We start from the raw sequence: 19,727 nt of genomic DNA on the forward strand, positions 1-19,727 counted from the left end.
GCAAGCTTCCCAGACCGAGGGAGAGTAGTTGTGTGCATGGGGTACATGGACCAGGAATCAAACCCGGACCTGCACGAAAGACAAGAGTGTGACCAACCGTATCTAAAGACTCCTTAGAAATCTTATCATGCTCAAGTTGAGAGCCTCAAAGCCACATGATTTTATGATGGAGGGTCACATAAGGACCTTCTCAGCTGGAGGAGAGGGACCGTTAGGCAATTCAGCTTTGTTTGAACACTAGTTTGGGGCATGTGGGAATGGTGTCAGCACCAAAGGAAAGTCTTCTAGAAGATTCTCACATCCTGCTGTCCTCTTTAAATTGGCCGCCTTCCCTAATATCCCAAGGGCACTGGGGATTTTCGACAAGGGTATAACAATATATACGGAACAAAGCTTGATATTTCACCCTCAGGCTTCTCCAATGGTAATGCATTCCTATGGATTGCAAGGTATCCCAGGAGTGGATTTGCCACAAGTCCAGAGGGAACCACACGCTACTGTAAATGTCATATGTTTTCATGGTCCACCTGACTGAAATCAGGCCTGGTTGACAGTCTCTTCACATTCTTTCTAGCTATAAGAGTGCAGATTTTTAGCTCAGGCCCAGATAATTATTGTAGTGAAAAAGTGAAACTTCTGTTCTAGCTAATTCAGTCTTCCACACATTTGCTACTGTTTTTCAGACGCCAGAGGCGATTTACAAGGGAATTGCAAAGCCATTTTGCCTGCACAAACCCTCCATCTGGTGATTCAGTGAACATGATCTCATAGTTCTTAAAGGAAGAAATAAGGAAGGAACTTTCCAGCCCCCCTGTCACTGTTTACCTGCCAAGAGGCCTTACTCTACTGATGTTCTATGCCCATTTGTGAATTTGCACTGAAAAATGCTCATTCGGCACACTCCCTGACTCTTTCTTCTTCTGATAGCAGTTTTAGGGCCATGAAGATGCAAATGGTAGACCTGTCCACATATAAATACCAAAGCAGCTTAAAATCAGAGGCCTGGCGTTATGTCAGCTGCCTGGCAGTCAGTTCCAACCTGTACTGTGCACGTACAACACAGTGAAACTCCCCAGTCCTGCGCCATCCAGACAGTCTTCGCTTTGTTGAGCTTATTGTTGCCACCAGTGGTGATCCATTTCTTCAGTCTTTCTTTTGTGGCTGATCTTCTTATATACCAAGAATAGGTCATTGTTCTGAGGGTTGGGCCTTCTTGATAGTATGTCCAAAGCATATGAGACAAAGTCCTGACAGTCTCACTTGTAAAGAATTTTCTGGTTGTGTTTCTCTCAGGAGAGATGTGTCCCTGGTTCTGGCAGCCATGCGTTTTCATTATTCCTCAGCAGCATCTGAATTCCAACACAGCACTTCTTCTGTTGTCCTCCTGTATCGTCGCCCGGCTTCCGCACGCAGGAGGCCACTGAAGCCACCATGGCCTGGGTTACGTGTATCTGCGTGGCACCTCTGCTCTTTGACATTTTAAACAGACCTTTTGCATCAGCTTTTCCCAATGCAATACCTCTCTTGATTTCGTCACTGTTATTTCCATGAGTATTTATTAAGGATCCAACCAAGTAAAACAAAATCGGGAACACAGGTATAAAAATGCCTCAAGTTTTAGTGCATGGACTCCGCAAATGGGTTTGAGTGCTTTTTAATCTGCTATTCTGTGATGCCTCAGAAAAATAAACTTGCCAAGGTAATTCACAGCACCACTTGCGGAATATGAAACGTTGCATGGAGATTATTGTCACGCAAAAACTAATCACAGGGCCTGGCAAAGCTGTAACTATGGTTCCACATTATCCAACCAATCAGTTGCTATGAACTTGATTCTGACTTATGGCAATAACACACAGAGAGAGACAGATGTACTCTCCCACTGACCAGAAAGAACGCCATAGAATTGCCAATAACTTTATTCACCACATTTGCTTATGCACCCACTTTGTCCTCAGCGATCGAGTCAGTGCCCGGCTATCAAATGACATAGAACCTGGGTCCTGCAGGCTGGAAGATAGACAGGGGCCATCTAACTGAGAAACAACAAAGCCCACATAGAAGAAGCACACCAGCCTGTGAGATGACGAGGCATCGAAAGGATCAGGTATCAGGCACCAAAGACCAAAAAAAAAAAAAAAATCATAGCATTGTGAATGAGGGGGAGTGCAGAGTGGGGACCCAGGGCCCATCTCGGGGAAACTGGACATCCCCTTGCAGAAGGGCTATGGGGAGGAGATGAGCCAGTCAGAGTGTATGTAGCAACGATGAAATATACAATTTTCCTCTAGTTCTTAAATGCTTCCTACCCGCCCCCCCCCCCATCATGATCCCAATTCTACCTTACATATCCAGCTGGACCAGAGGATGTACACTGGCACAGGTAGGAACTGGAAATACAGGGAATCCAGGACAGATGAACCCCTCAGGACCAGTTGTGAGAGTGGCAATATTGGGAGGGTGGAGGGAAGGTCAGATGACAAAGGGGGAACAGATGACAAGGTCTACAAATAACCTCCTCCCTGGGGGACGGACAGTGGAGAAGTGGGTGAGGGAGACGTCGGATGGTGTAAGATGTGATAAAATAATAATAATTTATAAATTATCAAGGGTTCAGGGGAAGGGGGGAGCAGGGAGGGAGGGGGAAAATGAGGAGTTGATACCAAGAGCTCAAGTAGAAAGCAGGTGTTATGAGAATGATGATGGCAACATATGTACGAATGTGCTGGACACAAATGATGTATGCACGGATTGTGAAGATTTGTATGAGCCCCTAATGAAGTCATTTTTTTAAAAAAATTGTCTATAACTGATATTTCTCAAGTGGATTGCTAACCTTTCTTCTTAAAAACTTTGGAGGACTCAAACCTTCAAGTTTTTAGTTAACTGTTTGCATCATTCAGGGAATCCACGGTTCCTCAAAGGCTCTTCTGTCCTTTCTGGGATCATAGCATTTCACCAAACCACCTCCCAACTCTCTTCTTTTGCCATCGTATCAGAACTGGGCCACCTTTTGAAGTTTACTGTTGTTCTTCCAGACCTCAGCCTGTCACTGTAGACTTTGCTATACCTGTGCACCCTTAGATAGAGGGTTGATTAAAAATATTCTCATGATTTCCTACAGCTAAATGTACTCTCCCACTGACCAGAACTAAAGAAACTGTTTAACATAAATGTCTTATGATTGGCCTTCTAGACTTTTAACTCTGGAGCACAGAATCAGACATGTAGAAATAAGTCCTCAATGGGAGAGGGGCGGAGTGAGCCAGGAAGAAATATGAGGTTCATAGCATACAGTGAGACGGAAATTCTGAACATAACCTTACATAACCGGAGACCAAGACTGAATTGCACTCATTCCTTCAGACAAACACCCACTGATTCATCAAACACATGTTTTGAACTCATACTCTGTATCTTAGTTGCATGCTTTATAAGGTTACTTAAAATTATTCTACCTGTGTAGGAATCTACAGCCATCCTCCAAAGCAGGTATGAACTTAACCTTCTATAGCCTGAGATAAGCTACCCATGCGCTTTCTCCTCTTGTTCACTTAGTCGTGAGCAAAACACAGCACTCTGGTTCTAAATATAGCACAACTGGTGATATTGCCTGGCCTATGGTTTCGCATCCGTTCACTTGTCCACTCACCCAATCAATTAACTGAGACTTTATAGCAAGGTCATGGTAGGCACTAGGCATTTTTTACATTATCCAGGGGCTAGGAGTGATTAAGATAAAGTCCTTGATTTCACGCAGCTTACTTCTTAGAGGGGGCATGTTAAAGGAAGTCATCTATGAATGAGGGATTTCAAACAGTGGAGAAATTTCATTATCTATGACTTCCGTCACTCTATGAGCTATTGGAGGCACCCTCGCATATTCCTTCAGATGTTGATGAATTCTATGAAGGAAAAAAAATGGAAAGAAAAGCAAACAGAACAATGGGAAGAGAAGTTGCATTATAGGTAAACGGGTCACAAAAAAAGCTCTATCAAAAAGGTTACATGTGTGAGCCTTGTGAGCATCTATACAAAACTATCTACAGATATCTTTATCTACAGATCTTAGAAGTAAGGGAGTGAAAAATCTCAAGGAAATATATGCCGGACATATTAAGAAAAAGTGAAACCTGATGTCATTTAGGAGATTCATCACACATATCCACCCATGTTGCTAATTGCCATCAATCCTGCTCTAACTCGTGGGGATCGTATGTACAAAGGAACAAACACCCCCAGTCCTGTGCCCTCCTCACAAGAATTCTTACTTTGGGGCCCATTGTGGCAGCTACGATGTCAATCCATCTCCTGGAGGGCCTGCCTCTTTTTTGTTGCCCCACGGCTTTACCAAGAATGTTATCTTCTCCAGGAACTGGTCTCTCCCGATAACATGTTCAACGTACTTGAAACGATGTCTCACCCTCCTGGCCTCTAAGGAACATTCGGATTGTACTTCTTCCAGGTAGAACTATTTGTTCTTTTGGCTGGCCATGGTACTTTTCAATATACTTTGCAGACACCACAGTTCTAATAGGTTGCTTTTTCTTCGGCCTTCATTATTCAATGTCCGACTTTCACATGCATATGTGACCATTGAAAATACCATGGCTTGGGTAAAGATTACCATAATCCTCAAGTAACATTCCTTGCTTTTCAACTATTTAAAGAGGTCGAAGCAGGTTTACCTGATGCAACATGTCATTCGATCTTTTGACTGTTGCTTCTGTGAGCATGGATTGTAACTCAAAGCAAGACAAGATCATTGATAACCTTAATCTTTTCTCCATTTATCATGATGTTGCCATGTCCAGTTGTCAGGATTTTGGTCTTCTTTACATTGAGTCATAAGCCATACTGAAAGATGCAATCCTTTATCTTCATCAGCAAGGGCCTCAAGTCCTCCTATGCTTGCAATACTGCCTTTTGATCCATGTACAGGTTCTTCGTGAGCACAATAAATTGTTCTGAAATTCCCTTTGTTCTCAAGGCTATCCATAGCTTGTTAGGATCCATCCTACCAAATGCCTTTGCATAGTCAATGAGACATAAATAAACATCTTTCCTGTTTCCTCTACTTTCAGTCACGATTCATCTGTCATCAGCAATGATATTCCTTAGTCCACTTCTGGATTAGGCCTGAACCTCTGGCAGCTCCCTGTCAATGTTCTGCTGCACTCATTATTGGATGATCTTCGGCAAAATTTTACTTGCATGTACAATCAATGATATTGCTCTATAATTTAAGCATTTTATGGGTCATCGTTCTTTACAATGTATGCAAATATTAATCTCTTCCAGGCATTTGGCAAAGTAAGTCTTTCATATTTCTTGGCATAGATGAGTGAGTACTTTCAGCTTGTTGAAACATTTCAGTCAGTATTCCATCAATTTCTGGCCCCTTGTTTTAGGCCAGTGCTTATAGTGCAGCTTGAAATTCTTCCTTTAGTACCATTGGTTCTTTGTCATACGCTACCATTGACCTGAATAAATGTTCACTAATTCTTTTTGGTACAGTGACTATGTAGTCTTTCCATTTTCTTCTGATGTTTTCTGCATCATTAAATATTTTCCCCGCAGAATCTTTCATCAGTGCTATTCTGCACTCTGGATATTTCATCCCTTCCATGTGGCCCTTCTGTGATGGACTGTCCAATTAACTTACAGGTGGGTTTTGGGTCTCCACTTAGTCTACACTCTTTCATTTCAATTCCATTGCTTGTTTTTGAACTTCTAATACCTATGCCCATTGATATTTCAGGATAACATAGGCTGGAGTGCTTCCAGCATGTGGGTATTGTTGCTTCCCTGCTAGATGGCTGCTTGTTTAACTTCCAGCCTTTAAGACCCCAGACATTATATCTTTTAATAGCCAGACAACATCAGCTGTGTTCACCACTTTTGCTTATGCACCCATTTTGTCTTCAGCGATCATGTTGGGAAGGTGAGTATTATTATACATGGCCACATTATTAGAATAAGCTGTTCTTGTACTGAGGTGAGGTCTAAGTAGAGGCCCCAAATCCATCTGCTTCCTTGTTGTATTTACATATATGTATATGAAAAAAAAAAGAGAGAGAGAAACCATACAAGCAGTTCCGAGTTTAACTGTTGTCCTGACTCAGAGTAGACGACTATCTCTCTGTTAAATAGCAAGCAGGTCCTATTATAATCCATCGGGCCAATCTCTTTTTCTTTCAGGGATCCATGTCCCATGACCCGCTTACCTTAATAGCACTTAAACCCTTTAGTCCTCAGCATTTTTGTCCAAGGGGCACGCTTTCTACAAGGCCTTGTTTCTCTTCCTGCCTTCCAGGATGGAGCGGTCTAGTGTCCCATCAACCACCCTGTTACAGCCTTACACTTTCAGTGAGGTGCCCTTGTGAATATCCCCCAATCAGTTCAGATGAGGTGCCAGGAGCTGCCTCCCCCTCCGCCCCACCCCTATTCAGAAGTCTACAATCGAGAGTCCTCAGGGTCCCCATGTCTTTGCTCCCATTGCTGATCTGTTGCATTTCCCTCTGCGTTTGGCCCCATGTGGGAGGGTCAGACTGGCCACAAACCTCAACTGTATCTTCAGTGCTGTTCTGTAGTGCTGTCCTGTATGGAGGGGAAGTCACGTCTCAGGCTGGGCTGCCCTGCAGTCCTCTCTGTGAAGGAGCTGCTCGGAGTAGGTATGGGATACAGAAAGGTTTGTCCCCATATGGTGTGGCCAGCCTAGGAGGCTGCTTGCTAGCACTCTGTGAGGTCAACTGCTTAGAAGTTTCCTCCCTGAAGGCATCAGTCCTCTAGAGCAAGCAGACCCTGTCTGTTCCACCATAGGTGAGGCGCACACCCTGCTGATAAGGGTAGTGATTGTTTCCTTGAACGAGAACACAGAGAAAAGGTCATTGGCACTCAAGGAAGCTCAAAGTTAGACTGCCATCAAACCTAGGATCCACTCCTCTTGTCACATGTGTACCCCTTCCCTTCCTATTGCGTGTACACCCCAAGCTCATCCCCTTCCTGTCATGTGTATGCCTATTGGACAGCCCCTTCCTGCTACCTATGTGGTTACCCATAATCACAGGGGCTTGAATGCCCCCTAAGAATATATCAGGCTTGTTTAGAAATATATTGGTCTCCCCTCCTCCTCTCTCTGCATGAACTTGGCTGCTGAGATCATGGCCACCCTGGAGGTGCGCATGCTACCATAAAATGTGCCTGACTCTTTTATTTCACTTTTTCTCCTATCTTCTAGGATTTTACTATGGTCTTTATGTATTACAACTGTACAGTCATGCCTACAGACCACATGACGAACAGAGGCTGGTTTAATCTGACAAGTAGGAATGTAGGCCTCAAGACTTAGTGCACCAGAATGAGCTCTATTCTCTCTCCCTTTCCTGTGCAGACATAAACAGTATCCTCCCCTTAGGTGGATTAGTGCCCTGGTCCCCAATTACAATCTTTTTTTTGTTTATTCCCCCACCTTTTTGTGGGCCTAACAGGCATATGGTAGGTGGGTGGCAGGGATGATGTCTTTTTGTACAGGTGCTATCTGCCACCAATAAAGTGATTTAAAAACAAAAACAAACAAACAAACAGAGGGACAATTTTGAGCCCAACACTGTTATACTAGAGTCTTTGAAAAAAAAGATCGAAATTAGAATTGCAACTCCTGCTTTCTTTAGGTAGCCATTAGCTTGATATACCTTCCGCCAATCTTTGATTCTCAAACTGATTTTGTCTGTGAGCTTGAGATACATTTCTTATAAACAACAAACAACAGATTGCTGGGTTTAGGTTCCTAATCCAGTCTGCTAGCTCTCCTCTTTTTATAGGAGAATTCAGCACATTGATGTTCAGTTATTACATTTATCTGTGGATTCTTTGACATCCCATACTTTTGTAATATTTTCCTCCCTCCCTCCTTAGCAGTGTTTGTGTATGTGTGGGGGGATTCATTCTTGCCTTCTTTTCACTGATGGGTCAAAGATGTCTTGCTTTCTGTGCTCTGACTTCTGGATTGTTTATACTATGCAGTTGTCTCATGTTTATGCTCTGTGGATGTTGGACTTCTAGCCAATGTGTGGTTGAAAATGATTTTTATAGTGCTGGGGTTTATTTTTGTTGTGTTTTCTAAAGTTTTATGGAGATTTTGGCAGAATAGAGAATTCTTGGGTTACCGTTATTCTCCTTCTACTTTTGGACGAAGTTATTCCATTCTCTCCTCTTCTTGGTTTCTGCTGGTAGGTCTGAGCATATTCTTATCAGGTCTCCCTTATAGGTGACTGATTTTCTTTCTCTAGCTACTCCTATAATTTTATCCTTTTCCTCAAAGTTGGATAATCTGACTACCATCTGTCTTGGTGTGTTCTTCTTGGGGTTCAGTCTAATTGGTGTCCTCTCTGCTTCCTGGATAATTGTCTGCTTCTCCATTAAATTGGGGACATTTTATTCTGGTAATTCCCTTGCTATCTCGGCTGTTGATTGTTTTCGTTATATCTTGCTTTGGTAACCCAATTACTCGAATGTTCTTTCTCTTCATAGCATAGCACATTGTTCTTAGGTTTTCTTTAGCTTCTGTGATAGTCATGATTGCCTTTCATGTTTTTTGAGTTCTACTCGGCTATCTTCAAGGCTGCAGATATGATTCTCCACTTCTGCCAGCCTGTTGGTAAGATCTTTTACAGTTCTACATCATTTTCTCTTAACTCTCGTATCTCCCTTCAGTATGTGGACTCTATCTTCCCTATTACTTCACACCTTTTCTGTATTGACTTTTTCATATCCTGTATGACTCTAAGAAGCATTCTGAAGATTTCTTTCTGTGGCAGTTCAACATCTGCTCCTTCTATCATGTCATTAGGTCCAGGTCCTCCTCAGACATTGGATTCTATTTCTCTTGTTTTCTTGTAGTAGTTGCTGTTATGAGTTGTTGTCTGCATGACATTTTGCTTGAGCTTGGTGCCATTTTCTCGGAAGTCTGGGATCCCTGATTTTTTCTCTCTGGGAGGCTAGTAAGAATGCTTCTAAGGATTACCTATAGTCGAATGTGCTGTGGGATCTGGCTGCGTCTCTACCTCACTGGGGTTTACTTACCTATTTGGAGGACAGCTTGGGTGGCCCTCTCAGGCAGCGTAGATGGGATAGCAACAGACCACGAGGGTGGTGCTGGAAGGCTAATCACATGGGGACCCGTGGCAGCACGGGTGCCAGTGGTGATGGGAAGCTGTGTGTGGTATGAAGAAGCCGTGTTGGAGGTGGCAGGAAAAAGCCATGGGCAGGAAGCTGCTGCTGCTGCTGGAAGCAATGCAAGAAAAGTCCTGGGCTGGCGGTGGCAATGGAAAAGAAAAAAAGCCCCAGGCTGATGGTAGCAATGGCAGTAGAAATGCCCCAGGCCAGAGGTGGCAATGCCAGGGGGAAAACCTCCTGGGCCAGTGGCAATGGGCAGGTGGGGAAGGGGGAAGGGGAAACCCTGGCCTGGTGGTATTGGTGGCATTCATAAAGTCTTGGTTCGGCAGTGGCGACAGCAAGCAATAAGCCTATGGCTCTTTTAATCCTAGTGAATCTGTGCTTACCTATTTTAATGCTGTGACCTGAAAGAGTAGAATATTCCTCTTAGTAGGCCACCATCTTGCCCCCTCTACCTAAACCATATGATTTTCTGACTCAAAATAGCCAACACCATTTCATTTCAGCTCACTAATCCCTAGAACATTGATCTTCATGAATTCCATTTTATTTTTAACCATGTCCAATTTTCTTAAATTCATACTTTCCATACTATTCATTGATTTTTGTAGCTGTTTCTTCTCATTTGCAGTCATGCCCTATCAGCCAATGAAGGTTCAAAGGCATTCCTCCAAGAAGCTTTACTCCATTCACATCTTTAAGATCAACTCTACTTTGGAAAGACGGCTCTTCTTGGGACTTATTTTGAGTGAATTCCCGCAGGAAGGATTCATCTCTGGCACTATCTCTGACAATGTTCTGCTTCCAGTCATGCTACTTTCAGGAACAAAATATTTCCATGCTGTCCATACAGTTTTTAAGTGGCTAATTCCTCTGAAGTGGAGAGCCTATTCCTTCTTCATCTATTTCAAACCACAGACCTTGTGTTTTCTGGAAAATGGTACCCACTTCACTGTGGTAAGCAATTTAATGCTTATCTTCCCCTTTAGCCTATATCATACATGAAGCAGGGGATATGATTGCTTAGTTTACCATCACACCTCACTGCTTACTCTGGTACTCCAGAAGTAGGCTATAAATAGTAATCAAATAAGTGAATACCTGTCTGAATAAATTGCTCTATACAGTAAAATAATGCACATAAATTGTTTAGCCAATTGTCAGCCATATGCTATACATTCAATGGATTCCAGGGACCGTTATGCTACTAGTGATACAAGTAATGATGATTCAGTCTTACTAGGATGGAGAATCTTCTCATGGCTTATGCAACAAGAAGGGCATGATTTCAGTTGAAATGCCTTCCATTTGACTTATGCTTTGTGTCATCCCAAAGACTGATTGCAACAACAAATGCATCTCCAGTGGACAACATTATAACAGGATCCCAACTGTACAGCCAAGCAAGAAGGCAGAATTATTCAATTCTTTGTTTGCTTTGGCTTTAGAAAAAAGAAGCAAGGTCTTAAGAGAAGAGAAAAATACAAGTATTTAAAGTGACTGGAAACGCCCAAACGAGGGGTTAATAATGGATGATATAGCTACTTCAGGTAAAATCTGCTTGCATATTAGTACCTATGGAAACAGAGGAAGTGTCACTTTATAAATAAGAGAGGATAATTTATCTCAGAAATTACAGAGAGGACATATTGTTATTGAGCCATAAGTCATTTCTGGCTTGGATCAGTAAACAAATCACATAAAAACCCCAAAATAAAAATAAATAACATTAAAACAAAAAATAAACAATCAAACAAACTCACTGCTACCAAGTTGCTGCAGACTCCTACAGACCCTATAGGACAGTGAGAATTGCCCCAGGATTTTTCCAAAACTACAGCTGTTGATGGGAGTCGAGAGCCTGGTCTTTATCCCTAGGAGCAGGCTAGTGGTTTGCAATTTCTGACCTTTGGGATCACAGCCAGATGTGTAGCCACTATGCACCAGGGCATTGGTGATGATTAAATCACACACTCGTGGAATGCTAGAACTGGTAAGAATCGCACAGTTTTGTAAAATCCTTCATTACATCGATGAGGGAACTCAGACCATGGGGAGGATGTGCATTTCCCAAATTCATACAATCAATGGTGGGACTAGAATTACAATCTAGTTTTCCTAGTCCATCTTCAATTAAAGTCACAACTAAATAATTCTTCTTCTTTTTTCTATAATTGCTCTTCTACAATCTTTCTACACACAATGTCAAAGTCATGTGTAAAATTTGAAACATGGATTAGAGAGTTTACCATAAACTCTCCAAGGGCTGCTAATTTCAATTAAATTTTAAATTCCTTTAAATGTCCTTTAATAAATTTCTTCATACAATGATACCTGGTACCCCCTCACTCACTACTGTCCATTCTGTAACTGTTTACTGGAAGAGAAAACCCTGTCTTTTTCCCATGGAGTGTCTGGTAGTTTCAAACTGCTGACCTTTCAGATCGCAGCCCAATGCATAACCACTACACTACCAGGGCTCCCTTAGCACATGACAGATATGAACAAAGATTTGTTCAATAGTGAATCAATGGATGAGCTTATATTTTTCCCAGTAGGATTACAGAATGAGTCAGTTACGATAAATATGGAGAAACATTTTGATTTAAAATAAAATATATGAGAATACTTTCTCTAATGTTCATGCATATGATGAAATTTTAACTGGGAGAAAGTGGATGAGCTGAATTCAGTCATCAGACTCTGATAACCTCTGTAGTTCAGTGGATGGTCATTTGCTCCTTATCTGGCCCAGCCCCATTAAACACTTTTGTTTTTAACCATAGTTTTGATAACAACATGAGAAAGAGGTTTATGAAATCTGAAAAGCATCAAACCTGGAAACGATAGTAAATATAACAATCAAAATTTGAAATGGTTCTGACAAGCTAGAATTCTGATCAAATTCCAAAATGATGAAATTTCATACGGATAAATAGAATGTCCTACATGAAAGTTCAAACAATTGTATAAGTACAGGATGAAGAGTCCTGGCTTGGCAAAAATTCATGTGAAAAATATCTGGAGGATTAAGCTGACCACAACTTTAATAAGACCCATCAGTATGAGGCAGATGCTTTTAAAAGAAATCACATTCTTAGCTTGCATTAGGAGAAGCCCTTTGTCTACATTACAGGCGGTACAATTCTTACTGCAGTCTGAGCTCAGACCACATCGGGAGTAGTTTGTTCAGTCCTGGGTGCCATCGTTTCAGGGGGAACACTTGATGCAGTGGAAGAAAACCAAGGTGGGAAGGGTTTGAAAAGCAAGCTATGGTTGAAGGAAATAAAATACACAATCAGACCAGTCTTTCAAGTTCTGCAAAGTCTAAGAAGGGCTTAGGTTTTTGTTTTGTTTTGGTTCTTCTGAAGCGCAGAGCCAGGAACAATGGCTCTAAGTGGGAGTTAATGCACTTCTTAACAATACATTTTTGAATCAATGAATAAATGATGTAAAGCAGGCATTTTTTTAATTGCACATGGAGGGGAAATGTGTGTACCTAGCATTGTTTAAAAATAGAGTTAGCATTTGCACACGTTGGAATTCATGGGCTCTTTTCCACTGAAAGCAGTTATAGAATCACAGTAGCAATTACGCAAAGTTCATAGTGAGAGATGCTGAGGGATTGCATGGGCTAAGCAGAGCTCCCTGACCCACTTTGCTAACTGGCCCCATGTCATCAATGCAAAAGTCCTTCTATTTCCACAATCAATGATTCTTTGTATATAAAATCTGCTACCCTTAAATGTAAAATTATTTTTCAAGAAACTTGAATTTTTGTCCCCAAATAAGAAAATTATGTGCTATTATGAAACCCTCAAACAGGAAAAAGAAAGTGTCCTCATCTTTGAAATATTAATAAATGAACTTTAAATACAGCTCAAGATAAAGAAGAAGTTGCTATTGTACTGCTAGTACTACCATCTTAGGATGTGTTCATGAAGGACTGGCCTTCTTGTTCTGTGGAATTGCAAGAATCAAAAAATCCCTGATGGAGGATTGAAAGTCCAGTTTCAGAAGGGTATAACACTTATTTTTCAGGTAGCTATATTCTCTGAATTAAGAGAAAAGACCATATTTTGTATAATTTTCCTCTCTAATCCAAATAACAGGAGTTGGTGCACAAAGCCAAATACCCATTGTCATGGAGTCCACTAAGCCTCACAGTGCCCTTAAGATCAGAGTAGAACTGCCCCCTCGGGCTTCTCAGGTTATACGTCTTTAACTGGCACATGTGAGGGTCTAGATAGTTATTTATAAAAAAAATAAGGAAAAGAGGAGAGAAAGAAAGAAGAGGGAGTAGGGAATAAGAAAGCATAATGAAGGAAAAGTTTCTGAAGACAGAATGTGTAGTGTATTCAATACGTTGTTATCAACCACAACTAATTTATTCTATGAAGAATTATCAAGGCACTCCCATCTCATCTTATTTCAAACACATATGGAGTTAGCTTTGTCTTTTTCCCATTGCTAGTGGCTTACTGAGTATACAAAAGAATACACATTTTAGCAGAAAAGTATGAAGTCTAATTTCTTTACCCAAAATCATGTTCTACTCCTATTGACTTTAATAAGAGTAACCTATAATCATATACTACTTAGCCAACTGACTGAAAGAGGTCCATACTTGTGCCCGTTCCAAAGAAAGGCGAGTCAACAGAATGCTCAAACTATAGAGCAATATCACTGCTATCACATGTAAGTAAAATTTCCTGAAGGTTATCCAAGAACAGTTTCAGTAGTATATTGACTGAGAGGTGCCAGGGATTCAGGCCAGGTTCAGAAGAGGACATGGAACAAGGAATATCATTGCTGATGTCAGATGGATCTTGGCTGAAAGCAGAGAATACTAGTAATATGTTTACTTGTGTTTTACAGACTATGCAAAGGCATTTGACTGCATGAACCATAACCAATTATGGATAACCCTGAGAAGAGTAGAATACTTCATTGTTCTCATGCGGAACTTGTGCATGGATCAAGAGAGAGTTATGTGAACAGAACATGGGGAAAGCACACGGTTTAAACTCAGAAAATGTGTGCATCAGGGTTGTATCATCTTACCATCCTTACTCAATCTCTACGCTGACAAAATGATCATAGATTTTGCCTTAAATGAAGTGGAGAGAAAATGTTTTGAGAATGAAGTACAAATGCGCTTTACACAATTGATGTGTGTATGGATTGTGATAAGAGTTGTATGAGCCCCTAATAAATTGTTTAAAAAAAAAGTTGTCTAAGTATTTACGCATATTTATTACTAATTGTTCCATAATAATTTAAGTTGTTCCATACAATTGATTTTATAGTACTCCAAAATTATCTAAGGACATCCAACTGAATTTATTGTTTTGAAGTTGTAGCATAAGTACACATAGGTTAATAGCTTTACAAAAGTTAAGCCTGTGTAACTATGACGACAGACCATATATTAATTGGTTCCACTTTTTTATCCTTTAATATACCTTTAAAATTTTTAGAGATATTTTTCTAAAAATATATCTTATTTTTTCATGTAATTTTCTCATTTTACATCTAAATATTTTAGAGCTTATCTTTACGTTGTCAATTGAATCTTTTTCGTAGAATATTTTAATTGATTTTTCTATATAGTCAAGAATATTTTTTGAAGGAGGGGTTATTTTTCTGCTAGAAAACTATCAAATTGTCTAATTTCTGCTAATAGCTTGCTTGATCTTGTTTAATTTTCAAGGAAGTTAATGGTTTTTTCTTTTGTCACTCAATCGTGTGTGTGTGTGTGTGTGTGTGTGTATGTATAATTGTCTTACAGTGTTGCCAAAGGCGTATTGCTAATAATGGTGAGACCTTCCTTCTTTTTCCCCAATCTTATAGTAATTATATCTAGCTTTTTTCCCTTTAAGCATATTTTCTGTGGACTTTGACTTTTGGCATCTGTCAAACTAAAATAAGTTGTTATCCTATTCCTAGTTTTTAAGAGATTTTTTCCTCCTTTTAATCACTAATGGGATTTTAAGTTTATCAAATTTATTCTCTATGTAATATTGCATGATTCTACTTTTAATATGTTTAATTAGACTGCAGGTTATATAATATTGAGCTGTCTTTGAATTACTTGAGTAAGCCATTGATTTTGTTATATTTATATTTTAATTTACTATGCCATTAAGCAAGCTAATATCTTATTTAACATAGCATTTTTTATCTGTGTCTATAGTGGAGTGGTACTATATTTATTTGCAGCGATCTTAATCATGGTTTCAATGAATATTTTTCTAGTTCAACTGAGTGAGTTGGTTAGATTTTCCTTTGAAATAAGTATCTAACAACAAAAACATTATATTTATTGACAGTTCTACCCATCAGCTATTAGTCACTTCAAAAATCTGGATATTGGCTCCTTCATATGCAGCAAAAATACATATTAGTAACTTGAAAGATAAAGTAGATACTTAAGAATGTGATTATTATTTGGGGAATATAAAGAAATCAAGTAAACCAATAGTGATAAAACAATAACCATGAGCAAATAATTTTCTGAAAGGAAGAAAAAAGGTAATAACAAAAGCAAGAGATGCTCAAATGTATTAGTGATTCCATGCACGTGAAAAACGGAACTACTGCATTCAAGATAAGACACAATGGAGACATGTCTCCTAGAATCCAAGGAACTCAGGAAATGGGACGTTTGAGACATCCACTTCTCCTAGTTTCTGCACGGTCCCTGTCCCTTCTCTCCCTGAGGACCCACTGTGTTTCTGTCAGATCACGTAACAGGGATCTCACCATTGTTTTTGACATTTATCATGTTTTTACATCTCTTCCCTTCCAAAGATCAGTCCCCTCTGTGTTCAGCTTGGGGCTCTAACGGAGATGCATCAGGTTGCGCGAACAATACAATGAAAAGAGGGATACAGACCAAATCCTACAATTTACATCAACAATATGAGTGACGAGATTACAAATGGAGACCTGAAGGGATCCTTAGATGCTGTCTTTGCTCAGTTTGGTCAAGTGGTAGCTCTTTTGGCTTTAAAGAGTATGAAGATGAGGAAGACAGGCTTTTGTTATATTTAAAGACACTGGGCTCACCCACAAATGCCTGGAGAGACTTACAAGGATTCCCATTTTATGGCAAACCAATGTGGATCCAGATTGTGAGATACTATCTAATAGACGTGGCACTTTTGCTGGCAAAGAAAATATAAAAGCCCAAACTGTGGGGCTGTCTGCAACAACTCCAAACCAACAACGTGGCCAGGGCACACCAAAGTCACTAGCACGCAGGGAGATTCAATACCCAGTCTTCCCGTCCCTGGTGAGCCTCCAAACGATGTTTTGTACCTCAATAATTTAACCAGAGGAGACCGGTGAAATGATGTTACCCATGCTGTTTAATTGGTGTCTTGGTTTTAAGGAAACGTGGTTGGCACACGGAAGGCATGGCATTGCCTTTGTTGAATTTGAAAATGGTGGGCAGGCTGGAGCTGCCAGAGCAGTTTTACAAGAATTCTGATTCACACCATTCCATGCCATGACGATCACTTATGCCAAGAAATTATACCTTGGGTAGGCTACTTTAATGATTGTGGCTTTATTCACAGTGTTTGTTTTGATCACTTTTGGTCAGGCCATTTTATAGTTGGAAACAGAGGGTATAGCAAAAGTAAAACTTTGTGAACTTAAATAATTACTTAATCTTTTTTTTTTAGCCTTAGTGAGCTGTGAAATATGAAGGCCTTAGTTTTGTACAATCATGCTTTATTTGTATTCCAGAAAGACAGAGAGAGAGAGAGAAACCCAGCCTGAGTTTTAGGGGGTGGGAGGAGATAAAATTCACAAATAAACCTGATACATAGCTAAGTGTTAAGGGGGGTGAAATATAATTCAAAAATAAACCTGGTAAATAGGCTGGGCAATATATTGTGTTCATTATAAAATTATATATAATGTGTAATAAGACTGCTGGATGATTGTATAACCCTACTCGTGGAATCAACAACAGAACTGTATGTGAATGGGTGTGTTGAAACTATCACAGGTGGAAAAAAAAGAAAAAGCATTCCTGGAGGGAGAGTGGGGGAGGGAGGGGACAGAGGGGAGCTGATATTAAGGAGTTCAAGAAGAAAGAAAATGCTTTGAAACTTATTGTGGTAGCAATTATACAATATTGCTTGATGTGATTGAACTATGGAATGTTATAATATCTGTAAGCGTTCCCAATAAAAGGATTAAAAAAAGAATAATAGTAATAAGAAGAAGAGTGTTTTCTGGTGTAAGTCATAAAATGTCTCTAACCATCTGAAGAGGAATTCTAATTTCCAATATGCTTAAGACCCAAGAACAAGTTTCAGAAAACTATTATTTGTGGAATTGTAAAAATTTTAGTCTTTGTTTTTTCCATTTTTACTCCCTCTTTTTTTTTCTTTTCTTCTACTGCTTTTTGATCATTTTTTTTTTTGCTTTCCTCCTTCCCCCTCTCTCTCCAAAAGGAGGAAAGAAAAAGTAGATCAATATATCACAACAGCGGGGACCCATCCTCAAGCTTAGCACTGGAAGAAAATTATTAATAAAATGAAAAATTAGACACTGAAAAAAAAATATCAACTGATTGCAATGCAAAGTCCACCAACCGAGCTTCAAAGAAGGGGGATTTTCAAAATGATTTTTCCTTATGAACAACATGGCATCTTGTTTTATTGTGAAGCCTTTGCTGAGACTTCTCTTTGAATGAAACACCTTAACAAGTCAAGAAGATGTGGTTTTCAAGTCCCAGAAACTCACAACCTACCCTGAAACCTAAAATCACTACCTCAGTCAATTAAAAAAAAATGTAAATGAAATGGCTATCTCCCAATAGGTGTTTCTTAACGTTCCAAGTTGAAATAAAAGTTATGAGCTGGACATGACATTCAGGTAGAAATAGGCAATGATCCCAGAGTGTCTATCCCTACATTAACTAATGTTCAGGTGATGAAAATAGACAGAGGTGATAGGGTTCAAGACACAAAGCTTCCAGACTGTGCACTCCATGCCCTTCAACTTGTCCTTTCATCAAGGAGGTTGTGTGGCATGTGGAAATAATTGAAACATATGAAGAACACTTTAAAATTCAGGAAGCTATTCAAAAACACCCACCATGTAATTAAGCGGTTTATTTTTATTTTCTGTTTATTAGAACGGGTAGAGTATTTTTACTTTAGCACCAGGATGTCAGGGGGACCACAGAGCTGGGTGAAAGGTTTCCCAGCCACCAGCAAAGGGACTGAAAGGACTTACTTTCTCTCCTGCCCACGCCACATCCACAACATTAAGTAAATGACTGTTTACATGTTCATTTTCACAAAGATAATGAATTGTTCACTGGCTACTGCCTTAGAATCCCTCTGCTTCTTTCTCTTGGCAGGTGTTTAAAAAAAGATAAGTTCGTTTCCTGTAAATGGTGCTATGCAATCAGAGAGATCTCATTCCCAGTGCTTGCTGGGTAGTTGAGAAGGCAGCCTGGGGGCTCTCCCTGCGAGCTTCAGGAAAGAAGTGGTGAAGGGTCACCGGTAGCTTTTCCTGCCTTACAATACACTATTCCTTTTAAAACTAAATTTGCTTATTGATGTATGCATCCATTCGCTCTGAAAGACACCTTGTTATGCTGAAAACCCATCCCAATATCTTCTCCTTCATCTGATGGCTCCTGAGATAGCTCCAAGCTCCTAGGGATGAGAGAGCACATGACAGTGCTCCTGCTCCAGAGAGTCCAGTAAAACCGTGCTCATGGTGGACGCTTATCATAAGCTAGTCCTCTCTGATTGTTGTAAAAGGTGATGCCAATGTTAACACCACCTACCTTGCTTATACAGCCTAGTACCCCATGCTCGGCACATGTTCTGTTCCCTGCCAAACTCATTCTTGCTGCTAAACTCTTGGTCTCTGCTGAACCACTCTTCCTTGCACCCAGCTTCCTGATTTCTCAACTTCTAGACATCTCACTCTGGCTCCAAAACAAATTCTATTTTCAATTTAAAAAGTTAAAAGTAGAAGTCGATAAACAAAGCTTCCCTGATTGTTCCTACTACACTGATTTTCTTAGTAATGACCAAAATGTTTCTAAAATTGATAAAAAATAGCCCTAAAAAGTCGAGGTCAATATACGATATATATCGAAAGGCATGCCAAGAAACCATCAACAGGACACATAATAGTAAAGAAAGCATCATAAAGACAGTGGAGAAAAAAACAGCAATTTTTTCATCAAGAAGTTGGTGAAGCAAGATTAATTCATGGATGCCAGGAAGAATGTAAACTTATCTAAAGGGAATGGTTTTAAGAGGTAAAACAAAATTAAATACTTTCAAACACAGCCATAACAAAAGATGCATTAAGAGCAGACCAGAACCATAAGAAATATTAAAGGATGTCTTTCATGCAGAAGAAAAGCTATACTTTATGAAAACAGGACAGATTGAAAGCAAATGTCAGCATGACAGAGTTGAGTTCAACCACAGCAATGAGCACATTAACTATAAATGATTTAAATAAAAAGGTAACTACTGTCAATTGGATCAGGCAGCAAGTCC

At 40.0% G+C, this 19,727-nt stretch overlaps 1 pseudogene; it reads left to right on the forward strand.

Moving 5' to 3' along the window:
- The first annotated feature begins 5,933 nt into the window (after window positions 1–5,933).
- Window positions 5,934–16,729, forward strand: LOC101646496 (annotated as a pseudogene).
- Window positions 16,730–19,727: the final 2,998 nt, after the last annotated feature.

This window comes from Echinops telfairi, unplaced genomic scaffold (assembly GCF_000313985.2).
Source record: "Echinops telfairi isolate 266 unplaced genomic scaffold, ASM31398v2 ScPeMD7_2573;HRSCAF=3158, whole genome shotgun sequence".
Classification (NCBI taxonomy): domain Eukaryota; kingdom Metazoa; phylum Chordata; class Mammalia; order Afrosoricida; family Tenrecidae; genus Echinops; species Echinops telfairi.